At 42.6% G+C, this 12206-nt stretch overlaps 1 long non-coding RNA gene across 2 annotated transcripts in view; it reads right to left on the reverse strand.

Annotated features, from left to right (window-relative positions):
- Positions 1-5484: 5484 nt before the first annotated feature.
- LOC132022556 (uncharacterized) overlaps positions 5485-12206 on the reverse strand; it is a 45375-nt gene continuing 38653 nt past the window's right edge. For both annotated transcript variants that reach the window (XR_009405621.1, XR_009405620.1), the window contains one exon: positions 5485-6713. This is a non-coding gene — a long non-coding RNA (uncharacterized LOC132022556). The remainder of the gene's footprint in view (positions 6714-12206) is intronic.

Here is a 12206-nt window from a genome sequence, read left to right on the forward strand (position 1 = left end):
AAAAATAGAGGCAAAGACCTTAACAGACACCTCACCAACAAGATAACACAGAGAGCAAATAAGCATATGAAAAGAAGCTCCACGTCCGGTCATCAAGGAAGTGCAAATTAAAACGACAATGAGGTATCTCCACACATCTATCAGAAGGGCCCAAATCTGGAACACCGGTAACACCAGTTGCTGGCGGGGATACGGAGCAACGGGAATCCTCGAACGCTGCTGGTGGGAGTACAAAACAGCACAGCCACTTTGGAAGACAGTTTGGCATTTCTTACAAACTAAACATACTCTTACCATATGATCTAGCAATCATGTTCCTTGGTATTTACCCAAAGGAGTTGAAAACTTATTTCCACACAAAAACCTGCACATGTATGTTGATAGCAGCTTTATTCATAATTACCCAAACCTAGAATCAACTATGATGCCCTTCAGTAGATGAATGGATAAACAAACCGTGGTTTATCCAGGCAGTGAAACATTTTTCAGCACTAAAATGAAATGAACTATCAAGCCCTGAAAAGACATGGAAGAACCTTAAACGCATGTTACTAAGTGAAAGAAGTCACACGGAAAAGGCTACTTATGTATGATTCTGACTGTGGAACATTCTGGAAAAACCATGAAGACAGTAAAAAGATCAGTGGTTACCACGAGTTGGGGTAGGGGGAGGGATGAATAGGAGATGCACACAGGATTTTAAGGGCAGTGAAAATACGCTGTATGATACCATTATGATACATACATGTCATTATACATCTGTCCATACCCATAGAATATATGGCACCAAGAACAAACCCTAAAGTAAACTCTGGGCGTGGGTGATAATGATGTGTTAGTGTAGGTCTATCGGTTGTAACAAATGTACCATTCTGGTGGGAGGTGTTGACACTGCGGGGAGGCCATGCATGTGTGAGGGAGAGGTATGTGGGAAATCTCTATATTTCCCCTCAATTTTGCTATGAACCCAAAACTGTTCTAAAAAAATAAAGTCTTAGAACAAAAAATGCAAGGAGGGGCCTACTGGGTCTGGGGGAGAATTTACTCTGAAGAACAAGTATTACATGTGATTCACCAAATTCAACAACAGGGCTGTGGGGGTCCTTCTCTGGTGGCCTGGCTGCTACCTGCACGCAACACCCCAGTGGTGGCAGTCTCCCTGCAGAGGGACGGCTGTGTGTATAGTTCAAGTAGCTCTGATTCTGCTTTGGGATACATCTAAGAGATCCTAATGGAGGGGAGGACCGCTGTTAGATAGCCCAGTATACAGTGACAATACCAGGACCCCACGGAGTGTGATTCAGTCAGTATCCAAGAGGTGGACAATGGTGGCCTCAGAAGATGAGCCTCAGAGATACACAGTGGCAGTTGTCTGGCATGTGGGAAACGGACAGGATTGAGTTGGGAGTGTTGTGGGCTTTTCCCCATCCCCCTAGGAAATTGAGAATTTTGAAAGTGGGCCTTGGGGCCAATAGAAGCTAGCTCTATTAAATACAGTAGAACTGAATTTTACTCACAGGGTCAAGGCCATGGACAAACTTCCCATTACTTGTTACCAGCCAATCCAGCCCAACTGTTTCAGAAAAACAGACAAGAATCTCAGGGAGTGCAGTCAGGATATCATATAAGAACTCATAAGATGGTTGTATTAGTAATCTATTGCATTGTAACAAATTATCCCAAATCTTAATGGCTTAAAACAATAATACATATCTCAGTAGGTCACAAACCTGGGAGTGGCTCAGTTGGGTGATTCTTTCTCAGAGACTCTTATGGATGCAAATCAAGGAGTTGGCTGAGGCTGCAGTCTTCTGATGCCTCAATGGGCAGAAGGATCCACTTTGAAGATGGTTCCCTCAAAATGTCAGGGCCAAATCCTGGCTAGCTATTGGTAGGATGTCTGAGTTCCTCAACATGAGAATCTCTCCATAGATCTGCCTGAATGGTGTCGTGATGGCAGCTGGTTTTCCTCAGAGTGAGTGATCCAAGAAGAAGGCCACAGTGCCTTTGATCCTGCAGCCTTGGAAGTCAACCACTTCCCTTTGTAAGAAGTGTGTGTTACTAAGTCCAGACCACACACGAGGAGAGGGGTATTAAGCTCCACCTTTTGAAAAGAGAAGAATTGAAGAAATCGTAGACATATTTTAAAACCACCACAATGGTGGTTCACTTAGTTTAAAGGGTTAACAAGGATGTCAGGAAACATGGGAGAGAAGGACTTTATTTGGAGAAAGGTGTGGATAAATTTGCTAGCCTTCCCAGAGGTGAAATCTATTGTGAGTCAGAGAAACTCTTTTTTATTTATTTTGAAATCAAAAGATGGGCTCCAGACATGACTGGTTGTTAAATTGGATGAAATTAAAAATAGCTTAAACGTTTGGGAAGTGGGGGGAGCTGATTAGTTCTCAGGATATATTAAATGTCCTCACATGAGAAGGGAGTCAGCTATTGGGAAGGGCTGCTTTGGAAAACATATGCTGTGTCAAACTCCGCCAGCAGATGCAGAATCTGCTGCTAAAGTTAGCTCCCTGAGAACAGAGCTGGATGGGCTGCCATCACAGATGTCTCTGGAACCAGCACCCGAGACAAATATAATTCTTACCACTGGAAAGCAAGGCCTCACACAAGAGCCTTCTCACCCTGGTTGGAGGGAGGTGCGAAGGCAGATTTATGACCCCAAATGTTGACTCTTCTGTGATTCTTCAGGATAACAGATGATTTCAAAGCCACGAGGCGTCCTGGTATTTTGCATTTCTAAATTTGAGAATCCCTCATAAGGTGAATTCACGTTACCTTAAGCGGAACCCATGCTATGTAAAAATCTGAGGCCTGATTGGAAAAGTTTTGAAACGTGCATTTTGAGATTTATAGTCTGAAATGTTGGAACCAGACGAGTGTTCCAAATGCCTAAAACAGCAGAGCGGGAGTTAGAAAACCACAATAATGAGAAATGATTTAAATTATTTCATTAGCGCAAGAACCAAATGCTTTCCCCAAACAAAAAGGGGACCCAGTTTCACGGCCGACAAAAGACAGATGATGTCATGTGCTGAGCTTCCAGTACATAATGGAGCGGGATTCCTCCAAAGTGGGTTTACAGAATTTAGTCTCCAGGGATGTCTCACAAAAGGATTCTCTGATAAATAATGCTGGGGAATGATGCAAACACAGTTCCTCTCTTGAAAGGTTATGGGGCACATCAGCCTTCTAACGGCCCTGAGAAGCCCTTAAATGAAGAAATCGGCTTAATTTTGTTTGGTTCCTTAGTTCCCAAACATATATCCACGGATTTTTTTTTTCTCCTCTATATTCAATTAATCTCCCGTTTTCTATTTCTACCTTTTTAGAATATGAGCTCCACATGGGCAGGTATTTTATTCATGATTGTAAACCCACATCCTGGAATAGTTTACAAAGGCACCATGAAGTAATAGAGTTTAAGCTCTGGGATGTCCCTTCCAAGGCCCAGGACCTACTTTTGTATTTACAATTCTGTGTTCTTTCATTAGAAGGGACCTCCGTGATTGGGTGGCTTCTGGTCCCACAGAACCTAAATCTGCACCTGCCTGGAACACATGAGGTGCTCAATAAATCCTTATGGAATAAAGGAGTAAGCGACTTGGTGCTTCAAAATCACAGTTCCTTGGAATACACATTGGGAAATGTCTTCGTAGAGACAGAAGACTGCGGCAGGAGGGCCCAGTAGTTACTGATCACATTAGATTGAGAAGGTGGGAGGACAGGAATAAAATCTCTCTTGGGAAAGAAAATTATTGCAAAATATTGGAGTTGGAAATAAAGTCCAATTGATTTACGATGGATGATAAGGGTTTACCAGTGTCTTGTGTTCTCACCAGTTTGGATTTATCTGATACAGCGTTAGAGAATTTCATTATGAGGGCTTAGAGGGCCAACAAAAATCACAATGCAGTATTTAGTCATCTCGCTTAGCCACCGAGGTTCCCAAGAAACCAAGTCCTGGTGCTCCTGGACAGAGACCCCCCCAGTAGCTCCCCACGCAGGCCACTGCTCTGCCAGCCTACAGCAGGTCCCTCTCCAATGTGGTAAATTAGATTCTGGCAGTTTTGGATAATGACCAGAGTTCCATAAAACCCAGGGGCTGTCCTGTTCTGACCCTTCCTCCAGTTTTCCCCCCTTCCAGTTCTGAATGTAAGTTTGGCCCTTAAGGAATGAAGCAGATTTTTAATAGTTCCTCCAGACCTCACATGTCCAGGTGAACATTGTTTTTAAAGACAGTACTTTGGGGAGCAGTGCACAGACTCCAATACAGCTGTTACTAATAAAAATGTTGGGGCCCTCTTTTAGAATTGCCACTGTGTCGGTTTTGAGGCACATGAGATAAATCCATCCCCTCGGCCATATGTTGTTTTTGACCAAAAATGGTCTTACCCAGCTTATCTTGCAAAATGGCCCTGCATATTCAGCTGGCTTGATTTTAGAATCACTTTAGGATTTTTATTCAAACTCAAATTCACTGTCAAAAGACAAAAATTTGCCAGTACTGAGATCATTCCAAAATATATGCCATGCAGTCTGAAAGCAACTCCCCAAGAGGAGACCAAAACCAGTTTCAGCAAGGACAGTGTGGAGAGTTTCTGGGAGGGCTGGCATCTGGGGCATAGTCTTTGCTGTCATTTGTCAAGTTCTAATAGAGTTTTGAAAGTTCTGATTCTGAATCCTGGCTACACATCAGAATCACCTGGGGAGTTTTAAAAACCTTTCCCCAAAGGTTCAAATTCAGCTGGAGTAGGGTCCAGGGATTGATTTTGTATTTGTGTGTGTGTGATTTGAATGTGCAGCTAGGATTAGCCTCTATGCTGAAGAATCAACCTTATTAACTTTAGTCACATCTGTTCCTGTTTAATTTTTCTGTAGAGATAAAAATCTGTTATGACTAGGCCAAGAAGCACCAGTGAAGGTTAATCGGATGGGGGTAAATTGGGGGGGTCTGAATTGTCATTAGCAAAACTGGCACTGTGCGCCACAACCACTAGAGGGCAGACTCTAGCGCTTATTGATAAATGTGCAAAGAAAGTAGCTTTCATGAAAAACAAAAACAAAACTCCAGGAAACAAAAGGAAAAGTGTTCTGAGCTTTTCCTTGTGATCAGATCCTCCCCTTAGATGTCTTATTTTACTAAGTCTCCTAAATGCCATGATTTCTTCAAAGATACCAGTCATGGAACTGCCAGTGCTAACTATGGAAAAGGGACTGGCACAGAAAGAAAAGCTACTGATGCTTTTTGAGCTCTGTGGTGTGTCAGGCACCATGTTGAGTGCATTGCATCCATTATCTCATTTAATCCTAGATAACACTATGAAGTAGCATTATCAGCTCCTTTTTATAGATGAGGAAATTTTTTATGGATGACTGAGGCTAGAAAGGCAAAGTCTCTTACACAGCATTACACAGCCATTAGGTATATATATTTTTTTAATATCTTATTTTAAAGAGAGAGAGAGAGAGCACTCACAAGGAAGCACAAGTGGTGGAGAGGGAGAAGCGGGTTGCCCATCAAGCAGGGAGCCAGATGCTGGGCTCAATCCCAGGACCCTGGGTTCATGACCTGAGCTGAAGGCAGATGCTTAACTGACTGAGCCACCCAGGTGCCCCACAGCCGTGAGGTATTAACAATAGATCAGAGTTTCAAATCCAGGTCTTTCTGGTCCCTAAGGCTGCGCTCTTTCTTTACTCACACAACCTTTCTGGGGACAGATGTTGTTTAGGTATGTGAATTTTCGTTTTTGTTTTTGTCATCACAGATCAGATGGATTAAAGTGAGTGGTGGTGCTATTGTCATTTTTGTCAGAATAGCTGTAAGTGGTGTACACAACTGCAGATGTACCATTTTCTATAGATGAGAAGAGTCAAATTTGTTGTCCAAATACCAGCTGTGAGATTTAGGGGCAGAGCGCTGGGCTGTAAATCTTTGTGGAAATGGTCCACTTATGGCCTATGTGCCCTGAGAGAATAAAAACTCTGAGGGGAGGGCTCTGTCTTATTTACATACTGCTCAACAGGTCACAGATACACAAAAATATTCATCAAATATCCCAGTTGAAGAATAAATGTATACAAACATACATGAAAGTTTTGAGATCTAAATTGTATTTTTGGATCTAAAACAGCCATTGTATAAATCCTGTCTCCTCCCTGGACTACAGCTTCCTTAACAAGTGAGTTGAAGTGATGATTCTAGCTGATATGTAAGATTCCTTCCAACACTTCTAGAACGCAACTTTCGTCCTCTCATTGGATAGACAATATGAGGAGGGGCTCTGGGCTTCAGCTCTGGTGTCAGAGATCTCCAGGCAGGGAAACGGTAGGAAAGACCCTCATAAGGTGATGTGGAGAAACCCCACCCTACTTGCTGATGGTTAAAAGGTCTGAATGTGGAAACGGGAAGTGACAAGAGAGGAACTGGGAAAGCATACTCATAACTTTAAATGAATCTTTGTTGTTTTATCTTTTAAAGTCAAAAGGAGATGGTGGGGCTCTAGAGGTTGAATTCTTTATATAAATTAAGTTTAATTACCAAATTTCACTATGATCTGAAGGAGAGTGGATTGGTTTCATTTTTTGCTTTACATATTAAGTCATGGTAAGGGTGGCTCAATTTCTCCTATCCTTGGCTTCCTTGACTGCCATCTAGGGCTGCGCCATCCATGTGGGACTGTCAGTGACAGCAGAGCCTGGAAAGAGGGACAGGGAGGACATTGCTTATTAAGCTGGCTTTAAAGAGCTATTTCGACAAGTTCTCTAAACATTTCTCAGCCTCCAGAAAGCTGGTTTCAGCAGAGCATGCAGCACATATGATGCCTTCATCATGTTCAAAGAGTCTGTGTAAACACACACTGATCACCAATAGATACTTTTGAAAGATTAATTTAGTTCTTATGGACTTTCTGATTTGTCTCCAGACACACCAAAAATAACTCACTTCTCATCCTGTTAATGAACATAATCACAAAAGCACATGAAGCATGGCTTTACATCATCAAGGATGGAACCTTGCAGGGAGATACCCCCAAACCCAAGTAGAATATAATTGAGAATATATATTGGCCATTTTTTCCCACCCATAGAGAAGGAGTTTAATAATTCAAGACCAGCTTTCTGAATTCAGCCCTTGTTTCTGCCACAACCAGCTCAACTTTCGTTCATTCAAAATGTAGTAATACTAGGTAAAAGTCATTAGTTTCGGACTATGTGTCAGACATGTTCTAAGCACTTTAGAGCTATTAATTAGTTAATTATCACAACAACTTTATGAAGTGGGTACTATTATTGTCCCTATTTTATGGAAAAGGAAACAGGGAAAAGAGATGTCAAGTAACTTACACAAAGGCACACCGTAAGTGGTGGAGCCACTGGCTTCAGGATTTGTACTCTGAACCACTATAGACCTTCTCGAAAAACATTTAGTAAGCACCATTGTATAATGGACCAGGACCATGCTGGGAAAATAGCTTTCAGAGTGTCAGGCCAAACTGGCTAGAGTTTGGGTTGTGTCCCAAGTATGCCAGGAGCTAGGAGACACACGGAGAGTGGAAGGGAAGCCCAGTTGTGCAGACTAGGCATAGGAGATTGGAGATAGTTATAAGAGATCATGGCTCCATGGGTGTGCAGGTCTTTAGGGGCTCTTTCCAGGAATAAAGCATAAACTAGCCCAGCTCCCTGCAGATCGAGGCTACCCCCAACTCTGATGCCAATCACCATCTCATTGGCTCAAACCTTGGGGAAGGGCCTATGAGGTAATGGTCTTGGTAAGGCTGGGATAAGGAGAAGGTTTTCTGCCCATGAGAAATTGGGTTGCCCAGAACCCCCTCCTGGAGCTCCAAGCCTTTTTGACCTTCTGGAGTTCATGTCATTCTTTCAGTGCTGGGATATCATGAGTAGGAGGAAAAGTCAACATCACTTTTTTCCCTGTAGCTTTGGGTCAGGGACAGCAGATTTCATGGATTAGGGTCCCTTCTAGAAGCCATTGATGTGGCTGGACTAGATAGTCTTTTTTTTTTCTTTAAAGATTCTTTATTTTTATTTATTTGATACAGAGAGAAAGAGTGAGAGAGAAAGAACAAGTAGGTAGAGTGGCAGGCAGAGGGAGAGGGAGAAGTAGTCTCCCCACTGAGCAGAAAACCCAATGTGGGACTTGATTCCAGGACCTTGGGATCATGACCTGAGCTGAAAGAACATGCATAACTGATTGAGCCACTCAAGTGTCCTCTTTTTTTTTTTTTTAAACCAAATTAGCATTAGTTTTATTTAAGTTGATAAGTGAAAGAAACATACTTTGTACACAAATATATTAAATATTATATACTAGACACTGTCTACTTTGGTGACAAAATATGTTTTAGTGTAGGTTGAAATATATTTATCCATTATGACTTATAAGTGCACACACATTTTCTGATCTGATATTAGAAATTCTATATATTACATATGAAAATAAACTTTTTGAAAAAATTTCAGTGTAGTTAACATATAGTGTTACATTCATTTCAGGTATACAGTATAGTGTTTCAGCAGTTCCATGTATTACTCAGTGCTCATCAAAATAAGTTTACTCTTAACTCCCTTCATCTATTTCACTGCCCCCACCCCTACCCTGTACTAGATATTTAATTCTTTCCTCCAGATCTCCGCCTTTATCTATGTCCTTGGAAGGCAACCTTGGCAGGTTGATTACCCTAGTTTCATTGTGTTCTGGGTTGGCCAAGAGGAGTCATGGGCAGGCAGACAGAAAGCTGGAGGAGAGCGCTCTGGTTCGAGTAGGGTTGTATCACTCTGTGAAGTTAGCTCCAGCCAGGGGGCCCCCTCCTCCAGTTCTCACTGGCATTCAGCAATTCCTCCCCTGGCCCCTTGAGGGGGGATGGAAAATGCCACCCTCTTGGCTGCAATCTGGGGCCTTCACTCTCATTAAGGTTCACTTAACTCTGACTACGCCTCCCTAAAGAGGCCCTTCATTCAATACTTCAGTCAAAGCTTTTTAAGTGGCTTCTGATTCCTTCCAGGGCCCTGCCTGATATCTGGTCCTTGCCCCTTCTACCACAGCTGTCTTAGCTCCAGGTCTGATCCCTGATCTGCTGAAGCTGCTTGGCCTGCTTCTGGTTGCTGGTGCACTCCTGGGAACACCCATACTCTTATCATGGGACTTCTCTCCTCTGGCCTGACACACAATTCCGTCTGTCCCCAGCCAACACCACCTTTGCTGGCTTTCTGCTCTGAAGTTTCTGTCCTGGCTCTTGACCCTATTTCTTTATGATAGATATATTTATGATAAATATATCTATGAGGCTCCTGCTCTGCCTGGCATTATACTAAATTCATTTATACATGTTATCTCATTTAATTCTTATAATTATCATATCTGGTTAGTGTTATACTAAGAGATGAAAAAAACCCCGAGCTTCTGTTGCCTCTGCCTGACCAGCATAATTTCTCCCTTTTCTGCTAATAGCACTCCCAGTTTCCTCTGGGAAACCACTCCTCCCTCACTCTCAGCCCTTGTGATTCAGGTAATACCAGACCCACCCAGCTCCCTGGCCAGTTAGAGACACTGTGATAGGCTCGGACAAGTGTAGATCTCCTATGCTGGACCAATTAGAGCTAACTCTGGATCTCTGGTTAAGAGAATCAGAAAAAGGACTCTTCTTCAATGGGGGGACTATAAGCCCTGCTGGTAAACTTTCTGCTCCTGATGATACAATCCACCTGGGAAAGATGCCAGCTCTGGAGGGAAGCAGAGTCAAAGACTGAAACATCATCACATGATTATATGCAGTCATTCTTGAAGCTAGTCGGCATCTTAAACTTTTGGGTTGGGGCAAAGCAGTAAATTCCATATGTAATTTAAGCTAATTTGAGTTGAATTTCCATCATTTGCAACCATAAGTAACCTTAGCATCACACATCTGGTAACTGATGGAGCTAGGCATTGAACCCAGGTTTGCTGGAGAGACTTGAGTTAGCTCCTTCAAGGGCTTAAGGTTACTAATGGTCGTGAAAGCTGCACACGTTTAGCTTTCCTCTCCAGTGATTTTCATTAGGGCCTGAAGCAGGTTGCATGAAATGGACCATTTCTTGCCTGGGTGTGATCTTGCTTCCAAGTGGTAGAGTAATGACTATCATGTTCATTCTTAGTGACCTCACTGGGAGCTCTACAGTCTTCCTTAAAGGAACTTGAGTTCTGTGGCTAATTGATTCTTACTATACACTTCCTCTCTTTCCTTAGTAACAGAAACCTTCACATTTAGTTGTTTGCATGGTCATCCAGAATAGAGACCATAGTTCTTGGTATGGCCATGTGACTAAATTCTAACCAATGGGATGCAAGCTTAAGAGATATGTGCAACTCCTAGGCACTATCCTTAAAGAGAAAAATATGCATGTCCTCCAGAAGTTGATCCTTTATGTTGGCTATAGGTGATTATTGGACTCAGGCAGCCATCTTGGGCTGTGAGGTAGAAACCATACATTAAGTATGCAACAAGATAGAAAGAGCTTGTGTCCTGGATGACCATTAAGTTGCCATGTAAACCAAACTGTCCACATTTATATGGGGAGAAGTAACCTTTTCTTTCATTTATGCCACTGGTTTGGTGGTATGGTGGTGGTGGTGGTGGTGGTGGTGGTGGTTGTCACTACTTGCAACTGAACCAAATCCTAAACAATACAGGTCTTTTCTGTAAGTTGGATTCTGGGAGGACAGGAGACTTTCACAGCTTTGTAGAAGGATCGGCAGACGGTTCCTGAAAAGAATCTGGGCCTTATGAATGTCAGTGATTGACCAGAGGTGGGTTTATGTGATGCTAAAGATTTTTAGGGGCCTGTCCTAGAGGGCCCGGAGCATTTTTATATTTATAATTTGTATTGTTTTTTTCTTCAATATTACACATTTCAGACTCCACAAAACCTGGATCTATTGATGGCACAGACTGTTGTTTTTGTCTTGAATTGTAAAGGCAGGAGTTGAGGGCACCTCAGGTCATTTTAGGGAGGAAGGCCTGACCTTGTGCCTAAGACCTCTTCTTCCCTAGTCCATCCATCCTATAGGTTCTCCCCCAAATCTTGTCTCCTTCAGGAAGCCTTCCCTGCATAACAGAACCCACTTGTGTCTTTTTCTCCTCCTGCTAAAAGTCCTCAGGATTCACCTCACTTCCTTTTCTGTTTTCATCTGGATATTGCAGAAGGAGAACTGACCAGGACACCCGGGCAACTCAGTTGTTAAGTGTCTGTCTGCCTTTGGCTCAGGTCATGATCCTAGGGTCCTGGGATCGAGTCCTGCGTCAGGCTCCTTGCTCAGCAGGGAGACTTCTTCTCCCTCTCCCACTCCCTCTGCTTGTGTTCCCTCTCCCACTGTGTCTCTCTGTATCAAATAAATAATAAAAATCTGAAGGAAAAAAAAAAAAAAAAGAAGGACACTGACCTTGGAATCAGAAGACCTGGACTTGAGACTGGGCTCAGCTTCTGCCTAGACCTAAGACTTTAACCAACTAACAGGCTCTCTGGGCTTCAGGTTTTTCATCTTTACTGAGAGGTGAGAGCACTTGCTTCCACTAGTCAGCCAGAGGGTTAAATTAGATTAAATATGTGTAATTGCTTGATTGATGATGAAGTGTGATAAAATCAAACATATTATGATTATTAGTGTCATAATACTAATCCTCAAGGGTTGTGCTCTTCTTTTAGCTTTAATGGTATCTGATGAGCCATACAGACACTTGATCACCTGCTATTGTATATTGTTCTCTCATTGTTTTGTGGGTCCTATTTAATTTTCCCAAGTAGATTGGCAGGTACAAGACACCAAGGACAATACTTTATAACCTCTGGGCACCTAGAGTGGGGCTGGGCATGTGAAAAACAATTTAGGTACAAAAGGGGGTAAGGGGGAGTCAGAGTTGCTATTCAACCAAAAGATAATTTGTTGGTAAATGTACTGTTGTCTTGGGCCTGGCTCTTCACTGTATTATTATCAGAAGCTAATCGGACTTGAGGAAACAGACTCACATAAAAAAAGCTCACAGGAGACTGATGTATAGAAGTCAGACATCTTCTCAATAGTTAAAGAACTGCTTTTTAAAAAATGACTGAAATGCTAGAGCTTCCTGCCTAGCTCCTTCCTGGCATCTGTGCTTGGGAGGCCTGAATTGTCTTGAAAGGGTTGTTTGGTGAGTTTG

This window comes from Mustela nigripes, chromosome 7 (assembly GCF_022355385.1).
Source record: "Mustela nigripes isolate SB6536 chromosome 7, MUSNIG.SB6536, whole genome shotgun sequence".
Classification (NCBI taxonomy): Eukaryota; Metazoa; Chordata; class Mammalia; order Carnivora; family Mustelidae; genus Mustela; species Mustela nigripes.